This window comes from Chelonoidis abingdonii, chromosome 19 (genome assembly GCF_003597395.2).
Source record: "Chelonoidis abingdonii isolate Lonesome George chromosome 19, CheloAbing_2.0, whole genome shotgun sequence".
In the NCBI taxonomy this organism is placed as follows: domain Eukaryota; kingdom Metazoa; phylum Chordata; order Testudines; family Testudinidae; genus Chelonoidis; species Chelonoidis abingdonii.
Genome location: NC_133787.1, coordinates 16,009,521 through 16,029,963, shown reverse-complemented (window position 1 = coordinate 16,029,963; position 20,443 = coordinate 16,009,521). Strand labels below are relative to the sequence as shown.

The following is a 20,443-nucleotide window of genomic DNA, read 5'->3' as shown; positions in this document are numbered from 1 at the left end:
AATTAATGTGCTTAGTGTGGCCGCATGCGCTCGACTTTATACAATCTGTTTTACAAAACCGGTTTACGTAAAATCGGAATAATTCTGTAGTGTAGACATACCCTAGGAGAGGTTTCCTTTGATCTGTCACACACAGTTTTGATGATTAATATATTTTGCCATTTCAGCTTCTTTTTAAATTATGGACCTTTGTCTCTTTCATATTTTAATCTTTGGTGTTTGGCATTCCAACAGTTTAAATTTGAACAGAAATGTCTGTAAAACTGAGAGACTTTTTGTATTTTTTTTCCATTCTGATTGTTTGAATGACATAATTTGCATTTGGAATAAAACAGCATCCAAGAAACTTAGTCTGAATTTTAAAAAGTAAAACTTCCTGCTGTTTACTCTATTTATTATAATACACTAATAAAATAAATTTATCAATTTCAAAGCATTTTTAAAGGAATTATAATTTTTAAAATCATCAGTTACAGTAGCTTTTAATGAACTCTGGAAACATTAACATTAAATTTGTTTCTCTATTTGCATACTGATTTAATTATTGTAAAGTGGGACTGTCTTAATTTTTAAGATACTTGGTTAGAGAAACAAAACTTGCCAATAATAACTTTGTTCACAGATGCAAATTAAAAACACACACACCACTATATCCAAAATATGATCCATGTAATTTCAGATGAGTTCTGGTGACTAAAGGGCCTGCTATTTAAAATAAACACCTACGGCCAACAACTGCACTTTGCACACTCAAATGCACAGTTACATATCTATATGACTGTTTGGGAGTGGAATGCTTTTCCTACGCAAACTAAAGGCTAGATTCTGCCACCCTGCTTCATGTGGGGTAGCCCTTTATTCTGAGTTCAGTAGGACTACTGTTACCTGTCAGCTCTGTGTTCTTGGGGAACCAGGGCACAGTATCCAGCATTTCTGACTCTCATACTGGCAGGGCTGCCAATGTGTGTGTGGGGGGGGGGGGAAAGGAAGGGGCAGCAACATTAATGTGTTGCCCCTTCCCCGTCAGCGGCCCTGCTGGTACGGACCCTATCAGTAGGGCTGCCGCTGGGGGGGCACAAAAGGGGCAGAGAAATTTAATTATAATAAAATTAAGCAGGGTCGTTTAACATTATTGCTGCTTTTTCCCCCCGCTGTCAGTGGCCGGCAGGGGAAGGGGGCAAAAGGAGCAGATGCCCCTGGCACCAGTGATTTAAAAGGGCCCAGGGCTCTGGCTGTTGCTGCTGAGGCAGTGGCTTGAGCCCCAGGCCCTTTAAATTGCCACTGGAGCCCTGGGCAGAACAGGCCAGGGAGTGTGGAAGGGCTGGCTGGGGGTTGCTCACCCTAGCCCTGCCCCTTCTGCCCGAGGCCACCCCCCCCCCCCCTTTCAGGGGCCAGAGCCAGCTCCTGTACCACTAAGTCTTCGAAGTTACTTTCACACCTGGTGTGTGTGTTTATCTGGTTCTGGGGCTGGAGGAACCCAGCCCTGGGGAACCTAAATCCTGCAGGATAGCTCCATTGGTAGAGCACTTGCACAAGGGAGAAGTAGAGCTCCGTATGAGAACACAAGTGACACCATCAGTGCACTGATAGAAGTACAAACTGCCCCCTAGAAGAGGAACCCTAATAAATGAGCGTACCTCAAAGTACCAGGCAAATCTGGTAACACTACTCATCGCATGATGAGATAAGTGGCTCTGTGGATATGGGGAAAGCAGTGGATGTGATATATCTTGATTTTTAGCAAAGCTTTTGATACAGTCTCCCACAGTACTCTTGCCAGCAAGTTAAAGACGTATGGATTGGATGAGTTAACTATAAGATGGATAGAAAGCTAGCTAGATTGTTGGGCTCAACGGGTAGTGATCAATAGCTCAATGTCTAGTTGGCAGCCGGTATCAAGCGGAGTGCCCCAGGGGTCAGTCCTGGGGCCAGTTTTGTTCAACATCTTTATTAATGTTCTGGATGATGGGATTAATAGCACCCTCAGCAAATTCGCAGATGACACTAAACTGGGGGGAAAGGTAGATACACTGAAAAGTAGGGATAGGAGTCAGAGTGATCTAGACAAATTGGAGGACTGGACGAAAAGAAATCTGATAAGGTTCAATAAGGACAAGTGCAGAGTCCTGCACTTAGGAAGGAAGAATCCCATTCACTGCTACAGGCTGAGGACTAACTGGCTAAGCAGCAGTTCTGCAGAAAAGGAACTGGGGATTACAGTGGAAGAGAAGCTGGATGAGAGTCAGCAGTGTGCCCTTGTTGCCAAGAAGGCTAATGGCATATTGGGCTGTATTAGTAGGAGCACTGCCAGCAGCTTGAGGAAAGTGATTATTCCCCTCTATTCAGCACTGGTGAGGCCACACCTGGAGTATTGTGTCCAGTTTTGGTCCCCATGCTACAGAAGGAATATGAACAAGTTGGAGGGAGTCCAGCAGAGGGCAACAAAAATGATTCGCAGGCTGGGGCACATGACTTACAAGGAGAGGCTGAGAGAACTGGGATTATTTATTCTGAAGAAGAGAAGAGTGAAGGGGTATTTGATAGCAGCCTTCAACTACCTGAAGGGGGGTTCCAAAGAGGATGGAGTTAGGCTGTGCTCAGTGTGGCAGATGACAGAACAAGAAGCAATGGTCTCAAGTTGCAGTGGGGGAGGTCTAGGTTGGATATTTGGAAACACTATTTCAGTAGGAGGGTGGTGAAACACTGGAATGGGTTATTTACAGAGGTGGTGGAATCTCCATCCTTCAAGGCTTTTAAGGCTCAGCTTGACAAAGCCCTGGCTGGGATGATTTAGTTGGTGTTGGTCCTGCTTCGAGCAGGGGATTGGACTAGATGACCTCCTGAGGTCTCTTCTAACCCTAATCTATGATTCTATGAGGTGCCAATCACTAAAATTGGCAGAATGTTGCTGTTTGAAAATCAAGCCCTAAATGTATGTCAAGAATAGTGACCTTTGCCTGGAAGATAAGCTGGCAACAATAAACAAGCAGAAAAAAAAGCATGAGGGGACAATCTCAGAGTAACATCTACAATGAAATGGCTTTGCATATTAACTAACATGACTCTATATCTAGCATTTCCCCTTTTATATTGGTCAGATCTGTCTGGCTAGCACACTTTGTTATAGAAACTAGTAGCAGACACACTCAACATTTATGTATATATAGTTTTTGTTTATAGAATGGGTTAATACCAATGATAGAACTACCCAAAGACAACACTATATTGATTGCATTGGCAAGTACAGGGCATTTAGATCTTAGTTTACGATGGTGTATAACAACAGTATATATATATGGCACTGAATAGTCTGTCCACTCTCAAGTGCCTCAGAATTTTGTTGAAGTGGTAAATGAAGTCCATCTGTTCTGAAATAAGGCCACTTATGATCTCAGCACAGCAGTATACTTTCCATTTCCTGCATTTCTTTAATCTTGTAATCTAATCCAAGTTTCAGTAAAAGAAAGGAGTCCTTTTTAACAAGTTCTTCACTGAGAGAGTTTATTTTTCCCTTGCAGTGATCAGGAGACTATAAAATGGATATTTTTCAGTTATTGAATAATGTGCATTTATATAGCTCCTTCTGTCTGATGGTTTTAATCTTTTTCTAATGCTTTTTAGATGTGATGTATGGAAGTATAATTAATCTCATTTTAACAACGGGGAAGCAAGATACAGCAAACTTAAGTGGTTTACTACAGCTTGCATATGTAAACAGTAGCAGAGCTGTGAATATAACCAAGCTTATTGATGCCCACTCCTATGCTTACGCCACAAGATCACTCTTTGTCCTCTATATCCTTTTTAATATTCCCTAAATAGGTAAAAGTGGATTGTAATTTCTTTCCAAGACTAATTTAATTCCAGAAATTTTTTAATCACTGGGCAGCCTCAGAAAATCCATGACTTTATTTGCCCACCAATCTTCAATGAGACTCAGAGAATTCAGCCAAAATGTTGTGTGTGTGGTATGTGAGTTCTGTATTAACAGATTCATTCTTTTGATGATAAGCTCAGATACATGATACTGGCCTACAGTACTTTTATCTGCTGGCTAACATCAAGTTTACTCTTCAAGAATGCACTATTGAGTGACCCAATTTCTGCAACTTGGGAGGCATAAACAGAAAAGAGACTTATTATGCACTAAAAGTACAATTTTACCTTACTAACATGGTTTAACAAGTCCCACTGTCTTTTGTGTTTTCTTATCTCTGGCGGGGGGGTTGTCTATAGCATTTCTGACGCCTTAGGTAAATTCGCAAATATCCACTTTTCAGAGTCTGAGTGCAGTCACTCCTGACTGGTAAATATTCTGCTACTCTGTATACTCCTCCAAGGGTGTGATCCAATGCCCAGTGAAATCAGTGGAAAGACTCCCATTATGGCAAAGCCAGCCTTGGTCTGAGTCAAGTTACCAGATGTACAAAGAGCTAATTAGAGCTGCAAAATCCACTGGAGCACCAAAATAGTGCCCACTGACTAGACACTTGCAAAAGAGCCTTGTGAGCGAAACAAGCACTCCTTTGGCTACTAGAATAGAAAAGCAGACTCTGATTACATCACAACCCATCCTGCTGATCTCATTCTTCTCTCTCGGAGAGATCCCAGAGGATGTTCCACATGGATGGCTCTCATCATGAGAGTCTCATGAAGGGTTCCACCTTTCATCCCTCCTCTTCCAAGTTTATATATGGAGCTACTAGAAAGGTGAGGAAGGAGGCCTGGTTTAAAGTGCTTTCAATATACTGATGATACTCTGCTCTATTTCTTCATTTTGTCTGATTCAGAGGGTGCATTTGAACACCTTTCTCAAGTGTCTGGAGGAAACTGGGGACTGGCAAGAGCACATTGGCTGAGGCTCAGTCCAAAGACTGAGCTGATGGTAGATTAAGAGAAGCAAATATGGGACATGGCAAAGATTATCACTCCCTTTTAGCAAAAATGTCTGCCCACAATTATTCAGTTGAGTTTGCATTTTACGCACTTAGTTTGTCTAACAGAAGAGTGGAGCCTATAGCACAGAACCAGTTACTAAAGCTGCTTTTTTTCCTTCTGCATCTAGTCAGGGTGTGTTGCAACCCTTTTTCCCAAATGCTGACCTCACTTACAGCCATTCAGCCATTCATGCTCTGTCACTTCAAGTTTAGGCTGCTACAATGTGCTCCAGCCAGGGCTACTCCTGAAATCAATTGCAGAATGTGGCAGTCACTTGATAGGAGGTATATATTACAGAGCACATGATGTCAGCGCATCAATTTTCTGCACTGGCTGCCAGTCGGTTTCCAGGGAGGTGGCCCAATGGGCTTTGGATCAGGCCCTATACTGGAGATTAACAACTTAGTGTAACTATTATTTTATTATTAGTAAAGCACAGGCAACATGATTGGCCCTATGCAAGACAAAATGAAAAGAAAGTCCCTTAAATCAATATTGTTTCAAAAAAATGAAGAAAAGAATTCATGATAAGAAATAAAAAGCCCAATTTAGAAATGTTTATTTCTGTGATCCTTGAAAAGTCAGGAAGCATTGCATTGCACAAGGGTAGGGTGACCAGACAGCAAGTATGGAAAATCTGGACACTTTTTTTCTTTTTGGTGGGTTATAGACCTAAACTCATAGTGTAGACCCTGCACAAGGGCCCCAGAGGCTAACACGAACAGTAACCTACCTGTCACTTTTGCAAGCCCAATACCCCCAGACTATACAAAGGAAGGTGGTACATAAAGAGTCACATTTGTTATTTTGTGACCACATGGCACTTCATGGTGCCCAGTCCCCTTTTTTATTTTCATTATAAAATACTTAGCTTTGCTTTGAGGAATCTTCCCTGGACTGCTATGATGTCCAGGTGCAAGGAGTTTGTTAATTTAAAAGAAATCCAGAAACTTTTACAGTTTGTGGAGCAACACTAAATTAGTAAAGGATCAAATTAACATGTCCCTTTTCAGGAGTCTGCTTCCTGCTCCCACACAGACTCACTGTGTGAACTTGAGCAAATCTCTAAGGGCAGCATTTTCACTCCTTTCTTAAGTTAATTATTCTACTTGATCCTATTTCAGAGACACTGTGCATCGTCCTCCAGCTGAAACCAATTGGAGCTGTGGGTGCTTAGCACTGCTGAAAAAGTAAGAGCCACGGAGTCTGGGTACACACAATCAGTGTCCGGTTTTGAAAACATTGGCTGTAAAGTCTCTGTGCTTTCAGAGTGTGCTCCTGTATTTAGTGGGAGTGAATGTCCCCAGCCCTGGACAGGATTAGTCCTTTGTTTTCCCAGCCGTAAAAGGGGCAAAGAAAATAGTCAATGTTTTCACAAGGGTGTCACCTAATTTATTGGTAAAATGCCTTGACACCCTCAGCTGGATATCACTAGAAAGGGGCCCTGGCTTTACTGTTTCCATCTCTAATTTCTGTGACTCTGGGCATGTTTCCTGAGCCATCTGACTTCTGTAATAACAAAGCAGTTTTTGAGAAGCCCAAGTTGATGAAATTATATATCTTATCAGCCCCAGTAGAAGAGTCTGCAGAAACAGGAGAGGGAGAGCAGGTTGCAAAGGTCAGTAGATAAAGGAGCCTGTGTTTAATACACTCCAGTCCGGGGGGGGGGGGAGGCAGCAGGGGAACAGAGTGGAGAGGAGGCAGCACAAAACAGCATTCAGGCACTTCTATCTTTATGTGTTTTTAGAAGTGACGCAAATCAAAACAGAAACAAAGCTTTGGTTGCATAAGGAATGGGATAGTAAATAAGTTGAACTATAATACCCCGTATAAATCTAGGGAACACAGTGCTCAGTTCTGGTAACTCTCTCAAAACGATCTAGCAGAACCAGAGGGATTCAAAGACACGCAACAAAAGCGGTTAGAAGCCTGGAAAAACTACCTATGAAAAGGCATGGGATTGTTTAGTTCAGAAGGCAGCTAATAAAAGGAAGATTGACAAGATATACAGAAAAGGAATGGCATGGAGTGATGAATTGGGTGTCTGTTCGCTCCACACTACACTGAACAAGGTCATTTGGTATAACTGCAAAGCAGCAAATTTAAAAGGGAGCCAAAAGAACTTGTTCTTCTACACAAGGCACAGCCAGCCTGTGGATGCCTAGCAACACGGCATCGCTGAGACCAAAGAATGCAGCAGGCTCACCACTAGGCCACTGCCATGGATAACAAGGCGATCGCGGGGCGGGGGAGAGACCGGCAGGGCACAGCCGGAGCGGGTTGTCTGTTTGGGAAGAGAGAGAGAAATCTCTACCCATAAACCAACTTCTAACCCGGACTGCTGGGCTGCAGGTCCCTTGCGGGCAGGCCTTTGTGAATGGCAGGCTACTGGCGTCCCTTTACTGCCACTTGCTGAAGCATGCGGTGCTGGCCGGGGGCACTGGACAGGCTGGCTCGGGGATCTGAGCCACGCTGCTGAGTCCTGGCTGGCCATGAGCAATGCCTCGAAAGAGGCCGCTCCAGTGTCTTCCTCTCCCCCTCAGCAGGCTCCCAGCCAGCTCCGGGGCTTTGCTGTTCCCGCCCCTTGCTGGCACACCTGTTCCCTGTCCCTCCAGCCCGCGGCAGGTCCAGGGGTCCTGCGCCAGCCAGGGCCTCCTGCTGCTCTTCGCACGGTACCCGTGCGTCCGCCCCGGAGCGAGCCCCTCCGCCCGGCCCGGCCCGCGCCGCCCAGTGCCGCGCTCACCTGGCGGGAGGCGCGCCGCTGGGGGCAGGGAGCTCGCGGCGCCTTTCAGCCCACGCTCACCCGCCGAGACTTCCCGGAGCGAGGCGCGATCCGCCGCAGGTGAGTGGCCGCGGGAAGGGGCCCCGGGTCCCCAGCCGCGCCGCTGCCCCGGCCCTGGGCTCCGCGCGGGCCGCCTGGGCGGACGCGGGCTCCCCGGGCGGCAGCGTCCCGCCGCTTTCGTGGGTGCGGGCAGGCGGCTCCGGAGCAGCCCGCGAAACTTGCTTCCTCCAGCGCCTGGCTCCGCTCCGCCCGGGGCAGCCGGCCCCTGCCCCGCTCCCCTGGCGCGTGAGCTGCCCCCCAGCGGGGACGGGACCGGACCCTGCCCTTTCACAGCGCCCCGCAAACCGGCCCGTGCCCCGCTCCCCTGGCGCGCCTGCGGGCGTGAACTGCCCTGGAGCGGGACCGCGCCCTGCCCTTCCACAGCGCCCCGCAAGCCGGCCCGTGCCCCGCTCCTCAGGCGTGAACTGTCCTGGGGCGGGACCGCACTCTGCCCTTCCACAGCGCCCCGCTGCTGTCCTGCAAGCCGGCTACTGATCCCTAGGTTGGGCCAGCCCGTGGAAAGGGGGCTGAAGCAGCTGAAAGGGAAGGCGAAAGGGTCTTTTTTAACATCTGCCAGAGCTGACCGGTGCTCTGATCTGTTCGGTGTGCAGCTGTGTGTTTCCTCTGCTTTACTAGCCCTCCTCCCCCGTCATGTTTTCTGTTCAACTCATCCTGGGGAATAGAAGTTAATTTTGGGTAATGGGGCCAGTTGTTAGTTGGACTGAAAGTCAGCCTCTCCCTAAAGCAAATTCATTTTGAGACTCCTGTATGTGTATTTGTCTAGTTTCTTCCATTCTCCTGTTCCCCAAGTGTTGAAGACAAGTCTTCCAGGTCTAGGCCTGGGTTCTCCAAACACACCCAAGCCTAATTTTACTATGCTGAGTAGTCCCTCAAAGGGAGTAAAGTTAAGGAAGTGTGTAAGTTGTTTGTAGGATCAAGGCCCTAGAAATAAGACTTTTAGCTGACCTATGTCAGAATCCTTTTGATTTTCATACAGTTTAAAGATAAAAAAGTGGTAATGACCAACATGTAAAATATTTTAAAACAATTTATAGCTTTACAGTAACCCAGGCATACATGGAACTTAGTGAGTCAAGATGTCTCACTGTATGACAAATAGCAGACAAACTGCACCCAAGGAAGCTGAATAGAGATGATGTAAGACTTGCCAGAACCTGTTTCTGAAGTTGATGCACTTGATAGCAAATTATAGTAAAACCAATTGTGACAAAAATATGTGGCAAAGTATGATTGAGAACAGAAAAATTAAGTGAGCCAGATCACACGTTCCAATATGCATGCAAAACTTCCATTGAAATCAGTGGGAGTTTTATGTGTGTACTGGAGAGCAGAAGTTGTCCTGTGTGTTTAAATATTTACTTAACAATAGAAATTCTCAATCCATAATCAGTGATTGATGGGCCTTTCTCTGTAGAAGAGGACAGCAGCAGACAAACAGTATTATCAGCATCTGAGAGTGGAAGTTATGGTTCAGCTGGTAAATCTTACTTGAGTCAGGAAGTTCTAATAAAACATTGAAGATATAGAACCTTTTGGTCTTGATCAATGTGTATTTGTAGGAGGTTTGTGTTAACTGAATGGAGATATTGAAATCTGTGGCAGGTAGTTCTACAAACTACTTTCTGCAAAGACTTACACATGTGTTTAACTTAATTGTATTGTGAGTAGTCCTATTGAAACTGCTTGCAGTGTGTGAAGCTAAACAGCTGTGTAAATCTTTGCAAGATCAGGGCCTTCAGTTAATGTTGGCTCATTTAAGGTATAAATGACTTTTCATTAAAAGTAGTCTTCTTGAAGGGAGTTACCACTAATTACATTTTACAAGCTATAGCAATCAAAAAGCCTGCATGCTTCTGATAATAAAAATGCCTTGCTTTTGTGGATGTGAGGAGGTCTGGTAAACTCAGTGGTTGATGATTGTTCCTTGTTTACGCAGGCCAGATGATTGAAAACATAACTTAATGGCCTTGTCTTTTGCACCACAGAACAACATAAAGTCAGGAAGTTGTCTTAAACAGTAGAGGAGTCTTTTGGATGCCTTTTTCTAATATTTCTACATAATGTGGCCTGACACATCACTGAAAGGGGTATTAGGAAATCAGAGAAAACTTGCAACCATTTCCAAAGAGATTGGTCAATGTTTGGTAGGCCAAAATAATCATATATCTGTGATTCACTGCTAATTTCATGGGAAGGTTTTACACTATGGAGACTTATGTGACAACTTCAGCTTAATAACAGGATAAAAACATTCCAAAATGTTTACCATGGCAATCAAACTCTATTATTGGTACTTTCTATTTGTATGAAATAAATCAAGTACAACATTTTGTAATGTCATATCGTTAACACTGAAGACAGGGATCTCTCCAAAATCTATCAAGCCTAATGCTTATTTCATAACTAAATCTCTCTACAACTCTGTGGCCTTTGGAAGTAATTTAGAATCTACTGAAGAAACCAGGACTTGGTCAGCAGGAGTTCTGACCATTGGAAAATACATCTGAAAGCAATTTTGAACTGTTTTAAAGTAAATATTAACTACAGTATTTGAATTTGTCTCAGTAAGGAAGAATCTGCTGTTTTCTAGTCAGATGTAAATACTAAAAACATTTAGACAGTGTTTTGCGATTATGATTCGTTACAGGAAAAAAGTGTCCCTGTTACAAGACAGGACACTGGAAGACATGCAAGCATTTTAAAGATCATTGATTAGAAAGAGAAATAACCAAAGTCTTATTGTGTATACACACACAGACTAGCAGTCTTAATACCCTGTTCTGTATTTCAAAATACTGAAATCAACTCTAAAGAGGGGATATGCACTTAAGACCAGCACCAAAATACAAATTTAGAAGACCTACAGCTATTATAATAAAATATCTTTTGAAGAAAGGTAGAAATTGACAATATTGTAATATTCTTATTTATGTGTTAATAACATAAGTACTGAGAAAGAGAAAAGAAACTTTCTAAGAGACTTAAATTATGTCCAAAATCAAAATGCCTTTTATTTAAGGCCTCCTGGTTTAAGAGTATTGGCTCATGAACTTTTTATTTGCTCTTTCCATCTCCTTTAATCAGCAGATTAGATTGGTGTTATGTCTGCTGTAAAAACCCCTGATGGATTACACTTTGTGTGTGTGGTGACACAAGTGCTTAGGTTTTGAAGATATTTACTTTGCAATGGTTGCCATTAAAGTCAGCAGGGGCCAACAATCACCATGTGTAATACTGCAATTTTCCATTGTACTCAGAATAGAAAATAACAGTGATGTCCAGAATACGACTGTCTGGTCATAGTAAGTTAAAGCTGACTTTTAGTGGTTACCAATGTATTTCATGTAGGATGCCAGGTGCTACTGATAACAGACATCAGGATCCATGGGCATTCTTGTGAAACAGCCATTGCATTTTTTAAATTGTTCCTAGTAGGGCTGTTGATTAATCACAGTTAACTCACATGATTAACTGAAAAAAAGTAATCATGATTATTCACAGGTTTAATCGCACTGTTAAACAATAGAATGCCAATTGACATTTATTAAATATTTTGGATGTTTTTCTACATTTTCAAATATATTGGTTTCAATTACAATACAAAATACAAAGTGCATAGTGCTCACCTTATATGATTCTTATTACAAATATTTGCACTGTAAAAATGATAAACAAAAGAAATAGTATTTTTCAATTAATCTCTTACAAGTACTGTAGTGCAGGCTCTTTGTCATGAAAGTGCAATTTACAAATATACGATTTTTTTTGTTACATAACTGCACTCAAAAACAAAACAATGTAAAACTTTAGAGCCTACAAGTCCACTCACTCCTACTTCCTGTGCAGCCAATTGGTAAGACAAACAAGTTTGTTTACATTTACAGGAGATAATGCTGCCTTCATCTTATTTACAATGTCACCTGAAAGTGAGAACAGACATTCACATGGCACATTTGTAGCCAGCATTGCGAGGTATTTGTGCCAGACATGCTAAACATTCGTATGCCCGTTCATGTTTTGGCCACCATTCCAAAGGACATGCTTCCATGCTGATGATGTTCATTTAAAAAACAAAAAAAGTGTTAATTAAATTTGTGACTGAACTCCTTGGGAGAGAATTGTATGTCTCCTGCTCTGTTTTACCCAAATTCTGCCATATATTTCATGTTATAGCAGTCTCAGATGATGACCCAGCATGTTATTGGTTTTAAGAACACTTTCACTGCAAATTTGACAAAACTCAAAAAAGGTACCAATGTGAGCTTTCTAAAGATAGCTACAGCACTCGACTCAAGGTTTAAGAATCTGAAGTGCCTTCCAAAATCTGAGAGGGATGAGGTGTCATAGAATCATAGAATATTAGAGTTGGAAGAGAACTCAGGAGATCATCTATCCAATTCCCTTCTCTAAGCAGGACCAACACCAACTAAATCATCCCAGCCAGGGCTTTGTCAAGCTGGGCCTTAAAAACCACAACCTCCCTAGGCAGAGCTGTAACAAAGAATTTTTGCGCCCGAGGCAAGGGCCGGCTCCAGGCTCCTCAGTGGCAATTAGATGGCGGGTCCCACAGACTCTCTCAGAGGGATGGGCCTGCTGCCAAAGAATGAGTGAAGCGGCAAGCGGCAATTCAGCGGCAGATCATCCCCTTTGGAGGGACGTGTGGGGCCGCATCCCGATTTGACCGCTGAGACTGAGGCGGCCTGGGTTTAGGGACTGACCACCGAAGCTTTACGCTGTCGATTGCAGCTTTTTTTTTCTCTTTTCTTCCCTTCTTGCCTGCTTGGGCAGGTAGAGGTGCACCCTCCACTTCTGAGTGGCCCGAGCAAGTGCCTTCCATTCCTCGCCATTGTTACAGGCATTGTCGCCTAGGTAACCCATTCCAAGTGCTTCATCACCTTCCTAATGAAATAGCGTTTCTAATATCCACTTGCACCCCCACTGAAACTTGAGACCTATTGCTTCTGTATTCTTTCATCTGCCACCACGAAAAAGGTGAGCTTTTCCATTCCTCTTTGAACCCCCTTCAGGTAGGTTGAAGGCTTGCTATCAAATCCCCCTTCCTTTCTCTATCTTCAAGGAATAAATAACCCCAGTTCCCTCAGCCTCTCCTTGTAAAAGTTCATGTGCCCCAACCCCCTAATTAATTTTTAGTTGCCCTCTGCTGGACCTCATCGATTGTACATTTCTTATCATGTAATAGGGGGACCACAATGATGCAATACTCCGGTGTGGCTTCACCAGTGCCAAATAGAGGGAGAATATATCAATTCCCTTTGATTGCTGGCAATGCTTCTCTACTAATACAGTCCATATGCCATTGCCTTCTTGCAACAAGGGCACACTGCTGACTATATCCAGCTTCTCGATCCACTGTAATCCCTAGGTCGACTTTTATGAGAACTGTCTCTATAAGTAGTTAGGTCCAGCCTGTAGCGGTGCATGGGATTCCTCCTTCCTAAATGCAGGACTCTGCACTTGTCCTTATTGAACCTTGTCATATTTCTTTTGGCCTAATCCTCCAATTTGTCTAGGTCACTCAGAATCCTACTTTTCAGCATATCTACCTCTCCCCGCAGTTTAGTGTCATCTGCGAACTTGCTGAGGGTGAAATTAATCCCATTATCCAGATCATTAATAAAGATGTTGAACAAAACCGACCCCTGGGGCACTCCACTTGATACTGGCTGCCAATTAGACATTCAGCCATTGATCACTACCTGTTAAGCCTGACAATTTAGCCAGCTTTCTGTCCACCTTACAGTCCATTCGTCCAGTCCATACTTTTTTAACTTGCTGGCAAGAATACTTTGGGAGACCGTATCACAGGCTTTGCTAAAATCAAGATATATCACATCCACTGCTTTCCCCATATCCACAGAGCCTGTTGTCTCATCATAGAAGGCAGTCAGGTTGGTCAGGCATGACTTGGCCTTTGTGAATCCATGTTGACTGTTCCTGATCACTTCCTCTACTCCAAGTGCTTCAAAATGGATTCCTTGAGCACCTGCTCCATGATTTTGCCAGGGACTGAAGTGAGGCTGACTGGTCTGTAGTTCCGTGGGTTCTCTTTCTTCCCTTTTTAAAAAATGGGGACTATATTTGCCTTTTTCTAATTGTCCTGGACCTTGCCCCCTGTTCCCCCATCACCACAAATTTTCAGAGATAATGGCTAATGGAACTGCAATCACATCAGCCAACTCCCTCAGCACCCTTGGATGCATTAGATCTGGACCCATGGATTTGTGCATGTCCAGCTTTTCATAATAGTCCTTAACCTGTTCTTTTACCAATGAGAGCTGCTCACCTCCTCCCTATACTGTGTTGCCCAGTGCAGCAGTCTGGGAGCTGACCTTTTCTGTGAAGACCGAGACGAAAAAAAGCATTGAGTACTTTAGCTTTTTCCACATCATCTGTCACTATGTTGCCTCCTGCATTCAGTAAGGGGCCCACACTTTCCCTGACCTCCTCCGTATTGCTAACATACCTGTAGAAACTCTTCTTGTTACCCTTTACATCCCTTGCTAGCTCCAATTGTGCTTTGGCCTTCCTGATTACACCCCGTCTGCTCTAGCAATATTTTTATACTCCTCCCTAGTCATCTGTCCAAATTTCCACTTCTTGTAAGCCTCCTTATTGAGTTAAAACTCACCGAAGATTTCATTGTTAAACCAAGCTGGTCCCTGCCATATTTGCTATTCTTTCTGCACATTGGGATGGTTTGTTCCTGCGCCCTCAATAAGGATTCTTTAAAATACAGCCAGCTTTCCTGGACTCCTTGCCCCCTCATATTAGCGTCCCGGGGGATCCTGCCCATCAGTTCCCTAGGGGAGTCTAAGTCTGCTTTTCTGAAGTCCAGGGTCCGTATGTTGCTACTCTCCCTGTTGAGCATCCTTTCAGAAGTCTTAAACGAGCAACACTCCGATGTCAAAACTGTGAAAACCAAACCACCAAAAAAGAAAATCAACCTTTTGCTGGTGGCATCTGACTCAGACGATGAACATGAGTTGGCCTGCACTGCTTTGGATTGTCAATGAGCAGAAGCTATCATCAGCATGGACGCATGTCCTCTGGAATGGCGGTTGAAGCATGATGGGACATATGAATCTTTAGCAAATCTGACACACAAATATCTTGCAACGCCAGTTAAAACAGTGCCATGTAAACGCCTGTTCTCACTTTCAGGTGACATTGTAAACAAGAAGCAGGTAGCATTATTTACTGCAAATGTAAACAAACTTGTTTGTCTGAGCAATTAGCTGAACATGAAGTAGGACTGAGTGGACTTGCAGGCTCTAAAGTTTACATTGTTTTATTTTTTAATGCAGTTATTTGTACATAATTCTACATTTATAAGTTCAATTTTCATGATAAAGAGGTTTCACTACAGTACTTGTATTAAGTGAATTGAAATACTCTTATCTTTTTTACAATGCAAATATTTGTAATAAAATGGTGAGCATTGTGCACTTTGTATTCTGTGTTGTAATTGAAATCAATATATTTGAAAATGTGGAAAACATCCAAAAATATTTAAATAAATGGTATTCTATTATTGTTTAACAGCATGATTAATCACACAATTAATTTGTTTAATCACTTGAGAGCCCTAGTTTCTAGTGAAGCTAACGACAATGGGATTAAAAGAAAACAAGAAAGATACTTAAGGACTGAGTTAGGGCATATTGACACCCACATGGCTTATGCTAAGTGAAAGATCAGGTGATAATTTGGAGATAATTAGTTTAGATGCTAGCCTAAATAGAAAACAGACAGCAATTTCTCCTCTTAATATCTATGTTTGTGTGACTGGGAGTTGTACATTCATCAAAAAAGACACTATATCTTTGGGAATTACAGAAAATCGTGGGGCCTCCCACTCTGCCTGACTACAGATTTATTTCTTGAGTTACATCTTTGATAGTATGTACTATTATGATCATCTAGTCTGACCTGTGTAACACAGGCCATGGAATTTCACTCAGGTATTCCTTTGTCAGTTGCGTACTCCTGGCTGAGCTGCAATTTTTCTTTTAGAAAGCCAGGCTGTCCCTTTTGTAGTTGGGAATGGGCTTTTTTTGTTTGCTCTCTTCGGTGTTTTGGATTTATGTAATATAACATATATGTATATCTATATAAAGCATGTCAGACTTCACTAAGCACCTACAGAACTTTTAAGTTGAAAGTCTGTTGTGGAGCTTTTGATGTAAATGCGTGTATTTTTTACTCTGATTTTATTTTTAAAAAGATTGTTTTATTGATTATAGATGCCCAGGTACCTGCCACTGGGCAGGGATATAAAATTATAAATAAACCAGTACTGGAGAGACAGGTTTCTTTTCTTGTCATTTGCTCTTCAGAATATCAAGGGCTGTCTGTGCTGCACAAGCACGTAGACTGATTAAGGAGTGATAGCGGTATATAAGTAAGCCCCTGCGTTTGCAGACTAAACCATTTAAAAAAAAATTCCTGGGTTTTACAAAAAATATTAATTTTTCACTTTACTTTTGTACCATTCAAATATATACAAAAACCTTTTTTTATTAGGAAATTACAATACACTGCATGAGATAATGTAGGGCCCTACCAAATTCACGGCCATGAAAAACACATCATGGACCGTGAAATCTGTTCCACCCCCCTCCCCCATGAAATCTGGTCTTTTGTGTGCTTTTCCCCTATGCTATATAGATTTCTTGGGGGAGACCAGCGTTTCTCAAATTAGGGGTTCTGACCCAAAAGGGAGTTGCAGAGGGGCACAAGGTTATTTTAGGAGGATTGCAGTATTGCCACCCTTACTTGTGCACTGCCTTCAGAGCTGGGTGGCCAGAGAGTGGTGGCTGCTGATTGAAGGCCCAGCTCTGCAGGCAGCAGCGCAGAAGTAAAGGTGACAATACCATACCGCCCTTACTTACTTCTGCGCTGCTGCTGGCAGTAGCGCTGCCTTCAGAGCTGGGATCCTGGCCAGCAGCTGCCACTCTCCAGCTGCCCAGCTCTGAAGGCAGCGCTGCCACCAGCAGCAGCTCAGAAGTAAGGGTAGCAGTACCACAACCTCTCCCATAATAACCTTGTGACCCCCCTCAACTCTTTTATGGGTCAGGACCCCTACAAGTACAACACCATGAAACTTCAGATTTAAAGAGCTAAAATCATGAAATTTACAATTTTTAAAATTCTAGGACTGTGAAATTGACCCAAATGGACTTTGCATTTGGTGAGGCCCTAGATATATGTATTACAATAATATATTAGTCTGTGTGTATATGCAAAGCTGCCTGTTGAAGTAAGGCTATGTATTAGTCTAGAAGATGCACACAATGAACAAACAGGCACGCAGGCAAACTCTGAAGTGCATGTGCATCTGAACCTACTGATGAATCTCATACTCACCATGTGCACATTTCAAGCTGTTAGCAGATAAAGATTTAAAGATTTAGCACACTAAAATGGGAAGAAAATGAAAATCTATATCAGCATATGTTTCAGAACTCAAGGAAGTACACCTTTACCTCGTTATAACGCTGTCCTCGGGAGCCAAAAAATCTTGCTGTGTTGTAGGTGAAACCGCATTCTATCAAACTTGCTTTGATCCACTGGAGTGCGTAGCCCTCCCTCCCCGCCCCCCGGAGCACTGCTTTACTGCGTTATATCCGAATTCATGTTGTATCGGATTGCATTATATCAAGGTAGAGGTGTATTCAAAAGTTTTCAAACAACAAAAAAGGAGTAAAGGGTGAATTTGAGTATATGCGCTACAAATGGTGTGACCCAATTATTACATGTAAATATTTATAGGCTAATAGTTCTGTGTCTACAACATTAAACTGTTTATTCAAATAAAAAGTTTTATCTGGGGATTAGAGAGATATTGTTTTCTTAAACTCAGAGGTGGCATTGTGTTTTGAGTTCTGTTTTAGTTCTGCCACAAACCACACTGATGAACAGAATTCAGAGCATTTATCTACTGAATGCTCCCCCTCCCCCCATCTTTCCATCCACCAAAATAAATCCTGATATTGATCCAGAAAAATTAATAATAGTTTTTTGCACTGATTTTTACCAGTTTGTTGTGGTGGTAATAAACACTGATAAATCCTTGGGGGGAAAAATAAATAAAATTAAAGCTGAAAATGAAGGGCCCTATATATGAGAAGCACTGCATACCAGCTGTGGGTATTTTCTGGCTCTTCTTAACTAGTATTGAGAATGGTTTGGTTATTGTGGAGATATAACACCTGATACAATGCTGATGCTTCATTCTGGGTTGACATGGAGCAAGGTTTTCCAAAGGTGGGTTATTTTTCTATCCACATGGGGATCTGGATCCAAGGGAGAGAACATGAGTAGAGATGCAGTGGTTAGGGATTTTCAGAGGAGATTGTAGGTGACAGGTGCAATTCCTTGAGGCTTCTTCTGAAAATCCCAGTTTATGGTTCTGATTCAGCACACCTTTACTTCCACGCATAATGCTTAATACTGCTACTATTATTTAGAACAAGATTTTGATACCTGTACTATCACTCATTTGCACCTTACTTCATGAATTCTTCCATGGACTTCAGTGTGGTACACTTTTTTTAACATGGGTTAAGATATTAGAATCTGCCCCTTAGTGAGTAGTCCCAGTTGAAGTCACATGAGGACCGGACTGTCATTGATCTAAACCAGCTTTACTATCCTCCTCTCCTTCCTGGAGAAGGTGCCCAATCATTACTGAAGTTTTTCAGGAAAGTCTCTTTAAACGTCTGGTCTACAATATATTTCATTTAAAAAACTGAGTATTTCTTCTAGGGATTATAAGTGGTGGACAGTAAATATTAATAAAAGAAACAGAGGTTCCATTTTTTAAAGGAGATAAAAGCTGCAAAGATTCAAGATAATTATTTAGTAGGTTGACAGGATATTACAGCTGACAAGCTTGTATTTTTGCCTGTTAGTCAAATCAGATCATAATATATTAAAATCAGGAAGTCCACTTTCATCCTCAGCTTAATACATTTTCAGAAACAGAGTAATTTGTAAGTAATACCTCCATGAAACCCTGAAATCTAGTATTCACTGATACATACATTTTACTGTTTGAAATGGGAAAGAAGAGGAAACATTCTGAGTATTTCAGAACTACTCAATAGGGTTCTTAATGGAAGATATGTAGCAGCATACTTTTTTAAAATGCACCATTGTAGCTTTTCCTGTACATACAAGTGATACTGAAGATATTAAATCTCTCTCATACTTGAATTTACTGATCTTATTGCTTAATAACCATATTGGAGGAGTCTTTTTTTTCTTCTTCAGGAAAGCATTAAAATCTGTATTAAGTTTGGATATTTTTGTAGATTTTAGATCCAATCCTGTGAAGACTTATGTACTGCTTCACTTTGCGCTCACTGAATAGCCTCATTGACTTGATGTGTACAAACTAAACATGCATGCAAGTCTCTGTGTGATTGGGGACTTTATAAGGAATATATCTGTATTTTGACCTTCATCTTCAGATATATTGCTTATCTTCTTTCCAACTGTCAACGTGCAAAGAATGGAGCTTTAAGTAACCAGATGAACAATTTGAGTACACTAACTTTGAAGTATGTGGGGAATTGACGTAAAGACATTACAAGCATTCATTTATTGAATGTCAGAATTCTTTATGCAATAGTTTGCAGATCCAGGCAGCTGCCAGTGCAAATTATGACTTATGCTGATGGACTGTATTCAGATGGAATTTAACTTCAAAGTTAAATTGTTTAAAAAAACAAATTTTCAGTCATAATCCAGTGAAAGTTCATGGTGAATTTCACAATTTATTAGTATTATCCTAAGTATCCAATTTTTAAAAAAAAAGTGGCACAACTTAAACTTGACTGTGCAGTGTACGCTAAAACTGATATTTTAAAATTGTGCATATGTTCTCTTACATAATATAAAAGGTTGAGCTTTTGAACCTTATAATTTAGGTGAGTGGCTTTTTGACTGATATTTTATTAGGGTTGACTATAGTGTTATCAGTTGTTCTGTTGAATTTGAGGAGTAAATTTTCTATATTGAAATTTAATATGTAAGTGGTTTAACACACCTGAGGTATAACTGAAAATATGAAACTGTAGTCCTGATTCTGCAGTGAACTGTGCATAGGCAGAAACCTCTGTCTATGCAGAGCCCCATTGAAATCACTGGGGAATATATTGGAGGATCAGGGCCTTTATTGGTAAATAAAGTACAAAAATAGACTCTCTTCTGATTGATAAAATAATGTGAAGGTCTTTGTGATCTGGTTTGGTGCTTGTGGCAGTTCTTAGTTGATTTTCAGTCTCTTGGTGCTTTAGCTAAAAGAAAAGAGCTTCCCCCATGCTTACTGGATCATTGTGGTTAATTTCTTGATCAGTTTGGAAGTTCATTGTTAAAGTTCCGTGTAGGAACTTGTACTTTTCTGTCATTGAAGAGTTCCAAAAGAGGTACTTCGCAACACATTTGGAGAGGGGCATGTTTCCGGAACATATGAAACGTAAATGGAAAATAATAGCAGTGTTACCATATGTATCACAGTAGAATTATAGAAAATAACCAACTGATATTGGTTAGATGCATGTGGCAAGTAGACATTACTGTTATGATTAATATTTTTGTCTGTTTACACCTTTAAAAAAATTGACTCAAAACTACAAA

At 41.8% G+C, this 20,443-nt stretch overlaps 1 protein-coding gene and 1 long non-coding RNA gene across 5 annotated transcripts in view; one reads left to right on the top strand and one right to left on the bottom strand.

Annotated features, from left to right (window-relative positions):
- Positions 1-7,375, bottom strand: part of LOC116826975 (uncharacterized) — a 35,918-nt gene extending 28,543 nt beyond the window's left edge. For both annotated transcript variants that reach the window (XR_012657247.1, XR_004374187.2), the window contains exon 1: positions 7,342-7,375. This is a non-coding gene — a long non-coding RNA (uncharacterized LOC116826975). The remainder of the gene's footprint in view (positions 1-7,341) is intronic.
- Positions 7,376-7,735: 360 nt separating this feature from the next.
- ADCY7 (adenylate cyclase 7) overlaps positions 7,736-20,443 on the top strand; it is a 132,771-nt gene continuing 120,063 nt past the window's right edge. For 2 of the 3 annotated variants that reach the window (XM_032784069.2, XM_032784068.2), the window contains exon 1: positions 7,736-7,780. The gene's annotated coding sequence lies outside the window, so the exon portion shown is untranslated. The remainder of the gene's footprint in view (positions 7,781-20,443) is intronic. The other variant, XM_032784067.2, reaches the window with a different exon arrangement.